The sequence below is a fragment of the Bidens hawaiensis genome, unplaced genomic scaffold, assembly GCF_021521415.1.
Source record: "Bidens hawaiensis isolate Kalapana, Puna unplaced genomic scaffold, B.hawaiensis_p1.1 tig00057958_1, whole genome shotgun sequence".
Classification (NCBI taxonomy): Eukaryota; Viridiplantae; Streptophyta; class Magnoliopsida; order Asterales; family Asteraceae; genus Bidens; species Bidens hawaiensis.
In genome coordinates, this window is record NW_027500464.1 from 61300 (window position 1) to 75832 (window position 14533).

At 37.4% G+C, this 14533-nt stretch overlaps 1 pseudogene; it reads left to right on the forward strand.

Moving 5' to 3' along the window:
• Positions 1 to 493: 493 nt before the first annotated feature.
• On the forward strand, positions 494 to 1356 carry LOC143602136 (uncharacterized; annotated as a pseudogene).
• Positions 1357 to 14533: the final 13177 nt, after the last annotated feature.

Below are 14533 nucleotides of genomic sequence, written 5' to 3' on the forward strand. Positions count from 1 at the left end.
CTAGGCCATGTTTTTTAAAATAATAACGTTACATAAAATATAAACATTATCTATTGGCAACGGTCGGATTATGCTATGCGACTGATAGAGAGTGACAGCTGGCAAAAAGTCCACCCACAATTCCGTTATGTTCACACACACACATACGCGCACACACACACACACACATATATATATAGTGTTTGGATCAAATACAAATGGAATTACACACACACACATACGCGCGCACACACACACACACACATATATAGTGTTTGGATCAAATACAAATGGAATTAACGTGCTAAACGTGAGAACAAGTAGATTAATTATGTAATTACTTTATGATAGTTACTTTATAATGTAATTACATAATTACTCTACTTGTATATATAATTACTTTACCTGATTCTCATGTTTAGCACGTTAATTTCATTTGTAAGTTAACCTTCCCCTATATATATATATAACCACCAATTCCATCACACTTTTCACCACGGTGCTGAAGTAACTAATGCCAAACTCCCAGGAAAATCTCCAACAGCCTTCGACAAAAGGATACCTGTACCCATACCCGAAACCTACAATCTCCGTCAACCAACTGTTACAAGTGATGGACAGAGCATCAAAACCCATTAACCCTCCCGCTAACACCGTCAAAATGTCACTTCCTCCAGCCAAAGCTTATCTTCACAACCAAAACAAACGGAATCCAATTAATCACCAACGTAACCGTAGCCGCGGGTGCTTCTACTTTTGGTTAACCCTTATAATAATAACAATCTTCATCATAATACTCGGCACCGTTCTCTACCTCCTCTACCGCCTTCACCGGCCCGAATTCTCTATAACTCCACTCAAATTCTCCAAATTCAACCTCACAACCTTCACCACTCGCCTTACCGCTAACTTAAAAACCTCATAGCGACAATAAATAATCCTAACGAGAAGACCGAGTTTCACTATGATGGCTTCACGATTGCTTGTGTAAGCGTAATAGATGGTACTGATATTGCAAACGGTTATTATGGAAACTTGTTTGTTAGTCATTTGAATAATGTTAAAATTATTCGTTCGTCGTTGATTAGTGATTCTCGGCTTCTAGAAACAGAGACTGTGAGTCGAATTAGTAGGTTATATAAGAAGAGGAAATTAAGGCTAAGGCTGAAGATACTGCTTCATACTCAAGATGTAATGAAGGTTGGAACGTTTAAGAGAAAAAAGGTTGGGATTAGGATCAAATGTGACGGAATTCGTAGGGTGATTCTGAAATCCGGTGGTGCAGGATCGAATAGTTCATCTTCGGTGTCAGCAACTGTTTCAGATGCGAAATGTGAGTTTGATTTCTGGATCAAGATATGGAAATGGACCTTTTGAAGGTTTCTCTTACGGTAGATACCTAGGCACCCAGAGACGAGGAAGGGCGACAAAATGCTTTTGGGGGAGTTGAAAATAAGCATACATTCGTAGATTCCCGTTCTGTTTCTGCAGAATTTGTTAAAAGTTTCTTTATGTTTATATATATACTAGGTTAGTTACTCGTGCAGCACACGGGTTAGAAGAAGTATTTTTTTTAAATAATAACATAATGTGAAATACAAAAAAAAGGTATCACATATATAAAGATATATTATACGGTAAAAAAAATTACATATTACGTAATTTGGAAATAAAAAGTTGTTAGAAAATTCATAAATCATAAATTATTTCTTTGTTATTTTTTATTTCAAAATTTAGGTGTAAATGGTTACTTTTTTAAACCAACTCGTGGACCAAAACTCATTTTAATCTTAAACTATTTTGACATGAACAATGTTTGATACTTTAATCAGTTAAGAAACCCATCCATTTCGTAGTAGTTACTTATAAAAATATAATATTAATAACTAATGCAATATATTTTATATTAAAAATATTAACATATTTATAATAGTTACAATTCTTAAAAGTTTGGATGGAATTATTAAAACCAGCGGGGCTTGCCCCAATGGCTAGGAACATGATGGATGACCCGGATGTCACCGGTTCGAATCCTGATTCCGACCGGATTTTCAAGAGTACTAAAACATGTCGTGCCTTTGGGCGAGGTGAGCCAACTGGGTTTTACCGGGAACGTCAAGCCAAACTCGGATGCCAACGTGGATCCCGATCATGTCAACATAGTTGGCCTGAGTAGGGTGGTGGGGCGAGACGTGTTCACGCAATGAGATAATTTATCTGTGAAGGTCACCGTTTAAAAAAAAGGATGGAATTATTAATATTTGATATGAGAGAGAAGAGGGAAAATTTTGTAAGGATGAATATAGTGATGAAATGTGGCATTTAGAAAGCTTTATTTATTAAATAGTATAGGTTATTATAAAATAATTAATAAAGGGAAAAAGATGATTTACGGAATTTATATGATACCAGACAGTGTACAAGGTAGATATTATTTGTTTGATGTTATAAGTTGATTATATTCAAGAATTTTTTTAAACAAATTTACCGTGATCGTATTCTTATACAAGTTGCTGTTGCACGACGCTGAAAATAGAAACTTGGGTTTCGTAGGATTGGTGAATAAGTACAGATCCAAACCCGAATAGCTTAGATCAGTAATTCAACCGAGTGTGGGTTATGAAACAAAAACTAGGTTAACGAAGGTCTAAATCCAGGAATTCCTATAGTAATAACCAGCAAAACAAAACCACCGTGAGTTTGTTACAGGAAGGACAAGAGTGGAGGTCTTTCCATAACCAACCTTCGACATGAGTATAAGTACGATTCTTTAGAGAGAGAAAGTACTAAATAATTGATGTACTATGTGAAGTGTGAATGAATACATCATGAAAATGAGTTTGATATTTATAGCCGGTGGTTGTGGGAATATGATTGATACAACTGTCCCATTCTAGAAGATGCTTTCAAGATCTTATTACTACTTACGACATTGCATCGAAGTGAGAACCTAAGTTCCCAGTCTCCAAATCCACCGCCAATAAAACTCCGACATGTAAAATGGCTCAAATACTTTTCTTCTAGGAATCTTCGATTTTCGATTACCAGGTTTTTAGGTAAAATTCTAACGGGGCTTGGGATCCATCTCTCCCAAGTGCACCCATTTTACTTGATGAGAATTCGTCATTTTGATTTAGGTTGCCGAGCCAACAATATCGTGCCTATTCTGGGAAAGTTTGCTCTATTTTACATGATGAACGGGCGTGATGGCTGGTATAACTGCTCCACCGCCAACAAGGGGTTTATTGGGAAGGAACCGCCTCGTAGTGCTTTAGAGAGACATACTAAATTCTTCTTGATCCACAAGAACGTGGTTCCGATACCCATGGCCCGTCGTCCATAGAACGAGAAGCTCACCGAGCTGCAGTTTTCTCTTTACAAGGACCAAGTGTGGTTCAATACTTTGACTCAAACGCCCACTCTGATGAGGGCTATTTTTAAGGAAGCCTTGGTGTGGACTGGTATGAGCCGTTTGTGGCCATTTCCTAACCTTGAAATATTTTTCAAGAACATGGATGAAAGTAAGTGTCTACGCATCTAACTTTCATATTTGTTATTACATCTTTCCTCATTTTTTACTTTGTTATTGTAGGTGAGGGTTCAATGTTGAACGCGCTTCTTGATTAGGCGATAGGTTGCATGCAACGCTGTTCGCGTGATCCCAAAGCCTTACTTGTCTTTGACAGGACGTGGGATCATTTTTTGTTCCCTAAGGACCTGCGCCCTAAACATGTAGTTTCAAAGGAAATTATTTCTTTAAGTGAGTTCTCTTTAAACCCTTGCCATTTGAATGTGCTAACTTCTGCTGAGGTGATTGTGTTATTGTCACAAAATGATGAATCATCACCCCACGAAGATGAATGTCCTATCAATATTTTTGATTTGTCGGATGTTGTGTGTGCTTTGGCAGACCTCAACTACAAGAGAAAATACAGTACTTGAAATCAACCGATGCAGGCGGTAGCCAAGCTAGTCAGGCTCATGAAACTGATCCCACTGATCCCGCTGGTGGGGATCGAGTGGAAACTCTTGACTCCCTGCCCACGAAAAAACAAGTAGTGGGGCCAAAGAAAACCAAGAAGGTCCTTCTTGAGGACTGGGTCAAGCGCGTGGCTCTACAGACTTTTCAAGGTATCCAATATTTCGTTAAGTATTTAAGTATTTTTCTATATGGTTACAATTCTTTATGTTTGTAGTTGTTGATGATAGAAGGTCCTGCCAAGCCCGCAAAAGGGGTGAGCATCCAAGAACCTCCCGCTTCTCCTTACAAGGTTAATATTCCTGATGAAGTTTTTTTCTTCAAAGTGAATTTTTTCTAAAATTTTTGATAAACCAGAGGCTGGGGATGCACCTCAAGACAACACTGAATCTTCTCCACACTTTTCTCTATCCTCTCTTTCCATTCATGCGGGTGAAGGAGCTTCATAGCATTCTCCACATGGCGAGATACTACAATCACCGCTGAATGAGAGGTTTCACCGACCCTCGGATGTTTACTACTATGGACGACCCAACCCAGAGGATGATGATTTCCTCCATTTACAATGCTAGTCATTATATCTAGGTACACTCTTTACAGATGTGGGTACCTGTGCTGAATTTTTAAGCTATGGTATCCCGCTTGCGGAACGTGCTTACCAAAGCGGGTGTGCTCTCCTTGACCTAGCTAACGGTTTCAGTTTCAATTTGGCGAACACCATGGCTAGAGATCAAGAAATCTTCTGGGAATGGATTTCCTTGGGGGTAAATGGGGAAAAATGGAGAACAAAATGCAAGAAGCCCAACAGACTGCGGAAGAACAACGCTTGGAGTCCAACACTACGAAGTGGAAATTGAAGGACGTTGAGGCAGCTCTATTGGTAGAAAAGGAGCGTTAGGAGGCAGCGGCCAAAGCATAGGAGGCAGCTTGTAAGAACCAAAATTCCATTCTTGTGGTTGCCCATGATGAGACTCGCCAGAAGGAGGCTGATCTTGCGAAGGCCTTGGAGGCTAACATGGTATTGGAGGATCAAGTCTCTGTTCAATGTGACTTGATCAAGAGTTTTGAGGAGGAAGCTGGGTTGCGGAAGGTTCAAGCACAGGAGATGGGTAAGTGTGCCCAAGAGATGAAGGAAGATAACATGAAGCTTCTGAAGAGCTATGCTGAGCTGAAGGAAAAGGCCAAACAAACCGAGGATGACTAGCAATGACTCATGACTCAGGGTTTGCCATTGGTAAGCACTTTAATATTTCCTTTAATATTTTCTTTATTATTTATTTGCCACTCACTCCTTTTTTGCCTCTAGGTTATTGAACACATCAAGGACGGTCTTGAACTGTGAGATTGCCTTGCAGGATTTCTAAATGCCTCTTCTCAAGCCGGCCGCAAAGTTGGTTTTGAATAAGGTGTTGATTATATGAATAACCAACGACTTCTTGAAGAGAAAGCCTTGCACGCCCATGATATGCAAGTGGAATATAGCGAAAATCTACAAGTTTTTGATGAGCTAACATTCCCACTTCAAAGTGCTCTGATTGAGTTTGCATTCAAAGATAATGACGTGCAATTGCTTCAAGAAGTTCTTTGCGGGCCTCAAGATCATGACTCTACCCAACAACCGCTTGAATAGATTTTGGTTTTTTGTATTTCATGCTTTTTGTAATAGATTTGGTATAATGTAACCTTCGTTTAGGTAATATACTAAGTTGTTTCTAACACTTTGTTTTGTGAAAATTATATAAATGTTGCGATGGAACTCTTAGGTATATTCAAATAGAAGGTGCTTAGGAAACATCCATATGTGGTATGCAGACCACTAGCTACTTCTTTAACATTTTGGCATGCTGGCAAGTGATGCATTAATCACTTTTTCAAAAGATTTCACAAAATGACTTTATGAAAAATGGCACGCACACCACTAAAATTAATATTTTGGTTCTCAGACACAAGAGATGTATATATGCCACACATGTCACTATGGTAAGCACATCAATTAAGCGCTATGATATTCAAGCCACAAATATATATGATAACTAATTTTTATAAAGGTTAATGGCACGCGGGCCATCTTTACAGTATTAATTAACAAAAAAGGTGATGCTTAGGTCCTTTTGTTTGACATCGGCACGTATATATTAAAATAAAATTCAAAATATGGCATGCGGGCCCCTTCCTATGACAAGCATGCCATCACCTGTAACACTTCCTTAAATGTGCCACGCTCCATGTGCGCAGAATTAAAGTTCCATCTAGCTTCTCCAATTTGTATGCGCCTTTATTATAGAAACCTCTTTGATTCTGTAAGGTCCTTCCCAGGTTGTAGCTAGTTTTCCCGAAGGCTCTTGACCTAAGGCCTAACTGTTGCGGAATACAAAGTCTCCGGCTTGAAATTTGCAAATCTTGATCAGGGAATCATAATACTTATGGGGTTTACATTTGCAATTACTTTCTCGAATGAGTGTCAACTCACGTCTTTCCTCCAGTAAATCAAAACTGAGAGGCAGCTATATGTCATTGTCGATAATGGAAAGAGTTCTTGTAGATAGAATCCCTATCTCCACGTGAATCATAGTCTTAGTCCCTTACATAAGGCTAAATGGTGTTTTTGAGTTTCCTGTCTTCTTTTGAGTGCTATAAGCCCATAACACATATGGTAACTCACCAGTCCAGCCAGTATGCTTGGTACCCAGTCTTGAGTTAATCCGGTCTTTGATACTTCTGTTGGCTCTTTCCACTTGATCATTAGCTTGCTGATGAGAAACTAAAGTAAACACTTAATTAACATGGAGCTCTTTTAACCATTCTTGTAAACCACCACCCGCAAACTGTGTCCCTTTATCACTAACTATTGTTAATGGGAGCCCAAAACGACAGATGATAAATTCTTATATGAACTTTTTCATACTTGCGGTTGTGATGGATGCTACCAGCTTGGAGTCGATCCACTTAGTGAAAAAGTCAATTGCGATAATCAAAAACTTCCACGCCATGGAGCTTCTGGAAATGGGTCCATAATATCAATCGCCCATTTTTGAAATGGCCATACGTATGATACCGATTGTAACTCATTTTAAGGATGGAAAATGTTTGGTGCATGTCTTTGACATCAATCACATCTTCGAATTTCAAGAACCGCGTCCACATGCATCCTGGGCTAATAGTACCCCGCATTCATTAGTTTAGAAACCACCATTGTTAGTCCCACATGTAAACCACATATGTCTTCATGTACTTCTTGAATTAAATAGTTAGCGTCTTCGGCGTCAACACATCAAAGAAGTGGTCCTAAAAAAGACCGGCGATAAAGAATGTCATCTTGAAGCTGATAATTTAAAGCTTTGTGACGGATTTTTTGAGCCGTCATTTTTTCATCAGGAAGTAGGAAGTACGCCTGAAGACAAGTAAGCTATAAGTGGTGTCATCCATGACGTGAAACCTATTTGAATGACTAGGACATGGTGTTGCGGGACCCACGGTCTATCCAAAACATCAATGCGAACATCTTTGGCTAGGAGATGAAAACTTGTTGACGCTAATTTTCTTTACGCATTTGTAGGTTTATTTTCACTTCGCTTGATGTGGATCACTTTGCAAGATTCAAATTGTACAATAAGTTGTTTATCCTAGGATAGATATGAGGCCATTGTTTCATTCTTAGCTTTGTATGACCCATTGATTTGGCCCGAAATCAACATAGAGTCAATGCGCGCTTCGAGGTTCCATACGCCAAGTTTCTTCGCAATTTGTAATCCTGCAAATAATGCCACATATTCTGCCTCGTTATTGGTAATCTTGAAATCCAACCTTATAGCATACCTGAATGCACGCTCTTTTGGGTTAACTAATTGTAGACCCACACCAGATCCTTCCCCACTTGATGCACCATCCGTGAACAGAGACCATATCTGGTCATGTTCTGGTGGTTCTGGAGTTTAATGTTCATTCAAACATTCTTTTTCTTTATCTTGTGGTACCTCAGTGACAAAATCTGCCAACATCTGTCCTTTTATTGCGGGTCTTGGTTAATATTCAATGGTATGTTCACCTAATTCAATAGCCCACTTCGCCAATCTGCCAGACAACTAAGGTCTGCCCAACACACTTTTCAGTTTATATCACGTTAAAACATTAACTGGATGACTGACGTGAGGTAGAAGACTTACTCAAAAATAAACCGATTACGACTAATTATATAGCGGTAAGTAGGTATCGAACACAGGGATTTCTTGGAAAATGTGTTACTAAGTAACAAAGTAATTTATCTAAGTGCAGAAAATATAGTCAAAGATTTGGTTTTTTGGTTTGATTAACAAAATGAACTTAAAGCAATTTAACGGGCTTTAAAACAATATGAGAAAATATCCCTTCCCTCGGTTTCAAGTTTCTATGAATGTCAAAGTTAAACTGAGATAAAAAATAAATAAAGTTCGTGTTTATGAAACCGACTGCGATAATTGAAGATAAAGTACTTGGATTATATAACGCAAGGTAATCATTCAAAAAAATTAGTTTATCCAACCCATAATCCCTTCCGATTCATCAAGATTGCTTAAAACACCAAAAACAAACGGTTAAGAACACCAACTCAATAAACTAACAATCTATCAATCAATTCATAAACACCATAATAATGAAATCAATAAGATCAAGTTATTATCTCAAAAATTGCATAAACATTCAATCAAACATTCATAAATAAACCTTACAATCGGAGGGAAAACACAAAGAGAATTAGCCGAGCATGATTCGGTTCATCATCTTTTCGATTATAGCAATCATACGAATCGAAAACAAGTGTTTTATGGTAACACAACTCACAATTTATCTATGGCACCTGAAAATCGCCCTTAGGTCATCCACAAGTGAAAGATAATGATGATAATGTCAAAAGCCATCCAAAATTCGAGTTATAAAAGTAGTTAAAATTTTCTACGTCGCGCCTACCGTAAGCTACGGTGGCTACCGTAGCTTACGGTTTCCTAACTCCTGGTTTTCTTCGTAATTTTCACGTTCCAAGTCCGTTTTCTTCACCGTTTTAGCCCATGTTCTCGTAATTTCAACATCATCTAACTTCTCCTGCCTGCAATTATATGAGTAAACGTAGTCAACTAGTTCCACAAATTAAACTAATTAAATTCATGATTATTAACGGTCTTAAATCACTTAAGGTTTGTCCAATGGACCACCCATCAATGACCTTGAAACTATCTGCAAAGACGTCGCGTTGCATAAAACAGTGCCAGTACCAGCTTTTCTAACATTGAGTAATGAGTTTTAGCATCTGTCAATGTTCGACTAACATAGGAAAATGGTGTCTGAATAGTTTTCCTATTAGTTAACAACACTGCCCCAATTGCTATGGTAGATGCAGATAAATACAAAGTTGTGGTTCTCCAACTAGTGTGGTGGACAATGTTGGTAACTCCATTAAGCACTTCTTAACTTCAACACATGCTTGTTCGGCTTCCTCGGTTCATTTGAAAAGTGTCTTTTTCAAGAAATTGCCGAGCGTTGAAATAGATGGGAATGAGTTTGATGCACGGTGTAACATTTGTCATTTTCGGATTAACTTGTATTTGTATTGAATCAAAAACCCGACCTGTTTTGATCTTTCGGATTTGTCGTTATTAATTAATTATTTGGTTTTATGTTCGTTTATGATACAAAAATGTCGGGTCAAGAAAACGTCTTCTTCAGTGCATTGAAACACCACTTTATGACTAAAAACGACTTAAAACGAACTTCGGGGCCTAAATCGTCAATTATCAAAAGATGGAACCAAACCCCCTGTAGGGTCGGCGAGCCGCGCGACCACCTACCCTACTTTGAGGCCGCACTACGCCTAGCATCACCAGCAAACCAACTCGTTTATTTTGCTACTTTGTGCATTGTTTGACCATTTCAAACATACCCATTTGCATGCAAATCTTAAAAGAAAATTTATGCCTAACCGATCACTCTTTCCCTATTTAAGCAAAGCCAAAACTTCCATTTTGGTTGTTCTTTCTTTTCCAAACTTTCTCTCAATCTAAGCTTCAAGTGTTTATCTTAAACCTCTTGTTAGTTTGATTACATATGGTCAAACTAAAGCTAACCTTGTTCCAACTAATTCTTATTACTTAAAGCTTGATGTTGCAACATATATATAATATACACCCCTACTTTCCTTCGGCTTTCACTTCTCCGGCCATGGTTGGTTGAGGTGTGGTGCTACAAGGCAAGCCTACATGGGGGACTATTATTGTCCTTGATTTATGCTTTAGTTCATACTTGAGTTTATGCTTTAATTTTGTTTATGCTTATCAATATTATTTAGTCCTTACATACTCTTAGTTTCCAAATCATTTTTAATAGTTAATTGGTAATGGGTATGTCACCACCAATTTCGGTTTCATCCTGAGTCAAGAGCCGAACCAAAACCGAACTTTTATTTAACACATCATTGTTATATATTGTATGAAAGATCTGAGTATTATTATTCTTAAGTTGATTTTAAAGAGTTCTATGGTATTGGATATGTGGCAGCCATCCTAGATTTCATTCCGAGTTAAGGACCGAACCGAAACCGAACACTTGTATAAACACTTTTTTTAACATGTGGTATATAAACTTGAGTATTATCATTTCTAAGTTATTTTAATAAAGTTCCATGGTATTAGGTATGTGGTAACCATCCTCGTTCTTATTCCGAGTCAAGGACCGAACCGAAACCGAACTAAACCGATTTCACTCGCTTAAGACACACTAGTGTGTTTTGAGACATCGAATCTCATATTTTCTCTAAAACTATTTTATAAACTAATTTTAAATTGTTTTATGAAAACACCTGGTATGTTGGATCTAACTTGATCTTAGAAAAAGTTTGGACCGATAAAACCAAACACTCGCTTAACGGACGCCGAGGTTCTTCTAAATAGAACTACACAATTGGTTAAGCTTCTTTTGATTTTATTGAGTTATCTCATAACATTTTGGAATCTTGGCTTCGAGCTTGATCGTTTATCAAGACTCTAACAGACAAATCCGAACACTCGTAAAATCTCTTTTTGGTATCTATTTAACTTTGCAATATTGCAATTACACCCAAATATGTACATAACAAGGGTTAAGTAAAAACTAATCAATAGAATACCGAGACCCAACTTCGAGTAAACTTACTTTTCAAAAATCATTACTTTAATTCCTTATGTGTTTACATTTTAGTCTTCAAACTTAAATTATTTATGTTACTTTTCAAGTTGTTTTACTTTAAAGCATTTAAAAACCATCTACTAACTCAAGGCCCTTTTTCAATCTAGGTCTTGCCCGTTGAACTTACCCTTCCACAGTTTTATCGCAAACTATCCTTCAAGTTACTTATTTCAAGTGAGTACATTTCATCCCCCATTTTCTTTTTATACGTTGGGGGTAACATGCATACATATCCAAAACAAGAATGATTACAAATACTCTATCTTCAAACCACAAACTCTAGGTAGTATGATACTTAGAATACTTGCTCTATTGTGTGTTATATGTTTCGTATGCTTTATATGCATGAGTGTTTATTTTATGTTGTTGTGGAATGCAACAAGTATGATCATACGCACCCCTAACTAATTAGCATCTTGCAAGTAGCATAGGGCATCATTATCGAGTATGTCGGTTGCTACCAATTAGGAAGGATCCTCATACATATGTTTTATTTTGCAAGATTGATGCTTTTATTTTTAGTCTTATATTCGTTTGTGGATTTTTCCTCATATTATATATACTCAAAAGTATGAAATTTCTCACCAACATACGTGTTGATAAATATTATTTTATGTATTGTTACAGGTTTGATTATTGGTTGATTTGAGGTCGAGGATGCTATTTTATTTCGAGACCGTTTAAGTTATTATAAGAAATGAACAATTTATTTCTTATGTTTGATGTTATTTTGTATGAACAATTTGTGTTATTTGGTTGATTTATTGAAATGAATGAGTTGTTTAAATATTTTCGCTTTAATAGTGTCTTGTGTTCTTGGGTAATCCGTTGCACCCCGGCATGTTCCGCCACCTTTAGTTGGTGTGCGACACATGGATTGCCAAAAAACCACTCAAATCTACCAATATACCATTTAACGTTTTTACTTCTTTGAGGGATGAAGGTGAAGGCATGTGGGCGATAGCTTGAACCTTATCTGGATTAGCCTTGAACCCCGCACTTGTAACTATAAGCCCTAAAAATTTTCCTTTTTCCATACCGAATGAACACTTGCTGGGGTTAAGCTTCATATTTATCCTTTTCAATGTCTGGAACGTTTCCTCAATGTTCCGCAATATCTAGTCTTCTTTAACACTCTTAATTACCAGATCATCCATGTATACTTCCAAATTATTCCCATGTGTTCTTTGAATGCATTGTCCGTCAAACTTTTGTATGTTGCACCCATGATCTTTAAACCAAATGGCCTCATCTTGCTACAGAATGTACCTTGATCTGTTCAAAAAGCAGTTTTGTCTTCATCACCAGTGCCATTAGAATATGATGATACCCTTTATAAGCATCTAGAAAAAACAAGAACTTAAAGGGTGCAACCGCATCCACTTTCAAATCAATATCTGATAAAGGATAACAATCTTTGGAACAAGCTTTGTTTTGATCTTTAAAATCAATGCACATCCACCAAGTCCCATTGCTTTAAGAATTTTGACTGGATTTGAAACCTATGTTTGATACCGTATTCCTCTAATCATCCATGCGTGCAATAAATCTTGAACCTGCTCATTCGTTGCTTTTGTTTGATCTGGCCCATCTTCTGTTTCTTCTGAACAATTGGAGTAAAAGCTGGATTAACCCGTAATCTATGTTCCATGATTTCTCTTGGAACACCCGTCATATCCACGGGTTGCCAAGCAAAAACACCAACATTTTTAGTGAGAAATTTTTTCAGAAACATTCTCACAATTTCTTAAATGGTGGGCCCAGTTGTCACGGTTTGTTATGGAATATTCGGATTCAATTCCCACTTTTCAGGCTCTGTACGAGTAGCCAATTTCGGAAATTTGCTTGGCTTGGAACTTTCAGTAGTAAAAAAATGCTTGTTCACATGGATGATTGATATACCCGTGCGTGTTGGAACTCCCACCTCACCATGTGCGGTGGAAGGGTTAGCGTCAAAATCACCAATAACCTCTGTTCCTAAAATCACATCGTGTTTTGATCTCGCGGGAAGCACCAAAAATCTACATCTTCTATTCTTGAATGGATCTCATCGCTGAGGGTAACTGGGAATGAAATGACACCACGTTGGTGAATAACTTCATAGCCAAATCCAGTTATTGGCGCATGAATGGGCTTCAACCGCGCTTTATCTTCCTCATCAAGTTATTCGAAACACTGTTCATACATGATATCCCACATACTCGCTCAATCAAAGAAGCCACATTGGGATATGTAAAGTCTGATCAAAGCTGTGATGATCAAAAAATACATTATGCATGGGCCACCTTTAACCCTCGAAAAGATTACCGATTCACTCTTCCAATCATCCCTTTCAAAATCAGGTCTCTTGTATCCGCTGAGTCTTCCTCATTGTATCATATGAGCATTCAAATCTTATACTTGTTTTTAGGCGGGCCATTACATACTTGTGTGGGCTGTTTGCAAGCACCATGTCTAACGTTCTTTAATAAGTGTTCAAGCTTGGCTGACTTTATTGCTTGCTCTATCTCGGTCCTCAAACTCACACAATCATCGATGTGGTGGCCTATGTCATTGTGAAATAAACATTGTTTGTTTGGGTTCAAATGCGCTCTTCTCACAGTTGGTTATGCTTTCTTGAATTCATCATTTTCTGTTGTCAGAATTTCTGAAGGAGTTTTAGTTAATGACGTCCGCTTGTTCTTATCTTGCCCCCATCTACGATCTTTATTGTTCACACTAATGAATGCTATTGCGTCTGGATGCTTGTAAGATTATGTGGATGGCTGAATTCAAGACAAAATAGAGCCCCACACTTGTCTGTTTGACCTGATTTTGGCTAGCACGCCCCAACACTCTTCCTGAGAATGCCCTGGAGCTTCAATCTGTAAATTAATTCATATCAATTGATCACCATATCTAGTTATATAATATATATTTATATGTATAATAATCTTAATTAGGTTAACTAAGTGTTTATTAATTAGTCGGACAGAGTAACGACAAGGAGAGAATAATCTAAAAACACTCAATTTATTATGCAGGCTAGTCAACCTATATATAGAAGCTGAATGCCATTTGTTACACATTCCATAATGAATTCCCTTCATTCATCTTCATTACATAAATAGCAAAATGGTATAGCGAATAAATCTTTCTCTAAACTTCATTTGTTAAAATTCCATGAAGAATGGATACGCAACAAATAACGATTAAGGTCCATTCGTTAAACATCCTTAATGAATGGACAACGATAAATATAAATGGTGTCATTTGTTAAACATTTTTAACGAATGAGCCTTAATAATAAAGAATGGGACCTATATATAATAAAATGCCCTTACGTTAAAATAATAATAAATTACAAATGATTATAAGGACTTGAGACGACCAAAACTGTGACCT